Source organism: Kryptolebias marmoratus, linkage group LG16, assembly GCF_001649575.2.
Source record: "Kryptolebias marmoratus isolate JLee-2015 linkage group LG16, ASM164957v2, whole genome shotgun sequence".
Lineage (NCBI taxonomy): Eukaryota > Metazoa > Chordata > Actinopteri > Cyprinodontiformes > Rivulidae > Kryptolebias > Kryptolebias marmoratus.
In genome coordinates, this window is record NC_051445.1 from 10,621,119 (window position 1) to 10,626,007 (window position 4,889).

Genomic DNA, 4,889 nt, shown 5'->3' on the forward strand with positions numbered 1-4,889 from the left:
CACCCCCCCACACACACACACACACACACACACATTGCGTCTCACCCCGGCGTAAATATTCCTCCACCATTTGAGCGAGCTGAGACAGGGCGGATGACGAGGCCGGAGCGCACGCAGCTCATCGCAGGCGCAAGTCTGCCCTCGCGTGGCCGAACGGCGCCATAACAGCTGAACGCTGAAGGAGTAAAATAAAATCTGGTTAGTTTCAGGTTCCTGTCGTTCAATGAGCAGACATCTAAAACGTGGGAAAAGGCTGGAAGATATCACAGAGACTGGAAACGCAGGCGTCTCTCTCATCCTCCCCCCGGTCATTTACCGCCGCATCTATTCTTCTCCCCTCCCTCCTCCACCTTTATCACTTCAATCACTTGGCAGAGGGCCATTTAGAAGGCCTGCTGCCCCTGTCTCACTTCACACACACACACCTCACAGATCTCTGTCCGTCATCCATCTGTGTGTCAGTCACTGCACTTTGAAGCTCTGTGCAACCTGGATGGCTACCGACCTGCGCACACACACACACACACACACATCTCCAGCTGCACTGCTGAGCTCACACACTCAACCAGCTGAATATTCATCGTGGCCATCATCACCATGCAGCGAGGACCGAAGGGTTCAGCTCAGCCGAATCTGTTCGGTGTCGGGCAGAAAGGCTCAGATTCGAACGGGCGCTCTTTGCAACGCGGACGCCGCTTTCCCCATCCGCCCGGCGACGGGAGGCCGGAGGACCCAGACGGCAGCTGTAAGCAGGAAGGAAATGGATGAGGAATGAAGTGGCGTGCTGTAAAGCGGGGTTCTGTGTGTGTGGAGGAGGGTTAGGGTTAGGGTTAGCAAGAGCAAGAGCAGCGCTGCAGGGACCAGAAAAAAAAACAACAACATTTATTTATGTCAGTCATCGTGGAAGTCGGAACAAAAACATATATTCCATTTTTCTCGCTGCTGTAGGATCAGCAAACATGGAGACAAATATTGCGAAAACAAAAAAAAAATCCTTCCATCCATCAAATTTACAGTAACTGAGGCGAGGATGTTACAGGTTTTTTATGATTGCTAAGGCACAATTAAAAAAACAAAACAACAAACACCAATGTGTTTCTCAAAACACGCCACCCAATTAGCACAGACACCGATCGGCGAAATGCTTCCATCGTTTGCGAATCGAAGCGCTCCTGTGCAACGCAAACATACACTGATTTTAAGAGGGCCTATTATGGAAAATTCACTTTCTGCATGTTTTTTGTGCTTCCATTTGGGTATCTGCTGCTTCTAGAAACAGTCCAAGCGCAAAACAAAAAAGAAAAACAAAAACACCCAATCGTGTTTTGGTAAGTAAATGTTTTCTAGTGTCTGCAAAACGGCCTGTTTCAAAAACCTCAGGATTGTTGCATCACAATCTCCGTTACCTAGCAACCCACAAGCCTAGCCCAGCCCCTGAACTAGCAACCCGAGTGGAGCTCCGCCCACTTCATTACAGGAAGACTGTCACGTTTATTCTGCTGGTTTTACTGCTGAGCAATGTCTGCTGGAAAAGGAAAATGTTTTGTTGTCCCGACGGGTTTCAGACCCGCTTACTGTCGCTGTCCGACTCGACAAATGTCGGCTCGGAACCGCTAAGCGCCCCTGTCCTGAAGTCAGAGTCCTCAGAGTTTGAATTATAACGATATAAATGTGCGTCAGATCCGCAGCGTTTAATCCTTCAATGAGTTTTTTTGTTTTGAGGCAGGGCACTGAGTTAGGGGGCGTGACCAACAGCAGCTAATTTGCATAATAGTGACGTCATTCTGAAATGAGCTGAAAACAGGCAGAACTGATCAGGTGAAATCTCAATATGTGAGAATGATTTTTTGTATTAAATGTCATGAACATGTTCTGTACCGCCCACAGATCTATCCTGACTTGTTCAAGGAAGCGTAACAGGTCAAACCCACAGCATTCATACAAATCCAATTCATTCCCGCTGATGCGCCCAAACCTCAAACAGCTTTTGGCTCTCCGCCCTCCCTCGTGATCGCTGCAAAGTGAAGAGAAGCAGAAAAACATAAACTCACCGAGCGGCTCCGTGCAGAACCAGCGCTGCACATTTATTTCTTACCATAAATCCAGCCAGTAAGCTCAGCAAACCGCTGTGTAGACAGATGCTGTAAAAACATGACCACGAACACTGTTTTATAAACTTATATGCTGCCAGACAAGCTTCCTTTCTTCACGTATTCTGGCAGAAATACGACACTGGTGCCACCAGGCTGCAGCAGTAGCGCTACAGCTACTTGCCACTGCCGCGACTTGAGCTAGGACGCAATGTAAACAGCCATGCACTGCGAAAAAGACAGCAGCGTCGCGGTTTATATATTTAAAAAATGCGTGAAGCAGAAACCATTATAAGGATAATTTAACTGTTTGTTCAGGAATCTGCACACGCAGGACGCACCGGCAGGCGATATTTACTCCCGTCTGCACAACTTGAACCCAATTAGCATGAAATTATCCAGGTGGAAATGCAGAGGACGAAAATAGATAAATAGAAGGACCTTGGGTCAGGAGCCTAATGAATGCACGTTTTTATCCGTGCGCAGTTTCCCCCCCTTTCAACCTTGCAAAAGGAGCTTTTTAACACGGAGGTTTGCAACCAATAATCCACCTTTTTTTTCCGCTTCTGAGCTGCGGAGGACACTTGTTTTAGACGTTTTATTTCAACTTCTAAGGGTTGGTGAGACAATAAGAGCAAATTCTCCAGCTCGATGATGTGGCAAGAGCGCTTTTATTTACTTTAATTATCGCCCGCTGCCATAAAGGGCAGGCAATCATGTAATTGCCTGTGTCTGTGTGTAGGTGCGCATCCGTTTGCTTGTGTGTTCGCAGGGCACCTCAGGAGCCGCTGGGTTTTATTGAAACTCTCAGAAAGTAATCATCGGATGTGCATTTGCAACTGATTAAGTCTTGGAGTCAAGCTGAGTCAAGATGGCTGCCTGCCACATATAATGGACCTTAGCAAAAGGCATAAACGGCCACAGAGGCTGAGCTAATTTTTGGTGTGTTAGTAGCTGAGAGTAATCCCTAACACATACCCTGAGCACTAACAGGTCCTAAATGATGTCCGTTTAAAACCTTAGCATGCAATGTGGTGGGAAACATGAATCCGTTCAAGGAATGCTTCTACTTTTATTTAATTTACACACTGAAGTATTTTTACTGCATGGCAGAGTACATTATAAACATCTGGTGTGCCTTTTTGCGCTAGCCGTTAGTCGTTATTATAAAGGCACAATCATAAAAATAAGAATTGTCATGTTTTTTACTGTAAAATGCTGTTTTGGGGGGCTTTTTGTAATATGTTTAAAGACAAAAAGTGTATCGATAGCACACTTGCATCATTGCAGAAGGAAAGATTTGCAGTTTTGCATTGCTGTTTGAGGGAAAACGAGCCATACTTCCAAGAAATGTGCTTTAGCAGTTTAGAAAACTAAAACTGTTAAAACTTTTGTTTATTTAAAGAGAATTCTAACCTTGTTTCTTTAAAATTATGGTATGTTGTTAAAGTAGGCTATAATACAATAATTTAAAAATTGTCTATGCCCAATTTATTAATATCTTTGTTCGGTTACACTTAAAAATCTAGCTAGCAAGCTAGCTAGATATGAACAGATAGCAATAGCTTGCTGGCTAGCTATGAACATATAGCAATAGCTCGCTAGCTAGCTATAAACAGATAGCGACATCTTGCTAGCTAGCTATGAACAGATAGCAACAGCTCGCTAGCTAGCTATGAACAGATAGCGACATCATGAACAGATAGCAATAGCTCGCTAGCTAGTGATAGCTCTATGACTAGTTAATCATTTGTCTATTGCAGGCTAGCCAGCTAGCTTTGTCTATTAAATTATTTTTCATAAAGCTAAACATCTTTTACCATCTGGTTAAAAAACAATTAGCTTTTTTTTCTAAAGCTAGCTAGCTTTATTGGATGTACTGATGGAACGTGTCATTCAAGTCTAAAGAGAGCATCTGAGTTTTTGAAAAGTAATAGCGGATTAGGATTCATTTTCATTGGCAAACATTTTAGAAATGCAATTTTAATATATTACATTTCAACATATTACAAAGAACATAATTGCACTAAAAGACCCTGAAAACCCTGAGAACCGAGTGAACCAACGGGTCAAGGGCAGGCTGCAAGGATAAATTAATTGAAGCGTCATTCTTTAAACAAAAACAATCCTTTAGAGGAAACCACTCCGACAGGTCAGCTAAAGTTTAGGAAATTATTATTCATCATTGGAGCCACAGAACTCTGCCGCGCAAAGAAAAAGCAGGCTTATTAAATAAAAAGGATCGAGCCACAATGCCATCTGCTCATTTCAAAAATGAACAGAGGTGAAACAGAAAACGTCCTCCCGTCAGGATAGAGAGGAGAAAAATTTTAAAATAAATAACCTCTTTTTACCAGCATCCAGTTTAAAAGTGATGCTGCGGACGTTAATTAGTGTGGCAAAGATAGGTGAAACAAACAGGTTTTGGAGCGACGCAATGTATCCTGAAGAATAAAAAATAAAAACAGAAATATTCTGCAGCTTTTAAATCAGCTCCCAGTCAGACAAGAAAACAGAAAACATGATGCTGCTCCTTACAGGTGCTACAGCCGCCATTTTTATTCGCACAGGCCCATAGAGTTCTGTGGAAATAATGGAAACAGCGATGGCTGTGCATCGTATTTTTCAGACTGTGGCTTTAATATTATTTAATCACTTCAATGCGTTTTTAATTTTTGCCTTTTAAGGAGAGGTTGTTTGTAATTTTAATAAAGACACACGCCAGGGGAAAATAAATCAATCCAAACACGGAGGGTGACTGGATTACAGTTGTGAAAACTTTTATTTTAAATAAGTTAA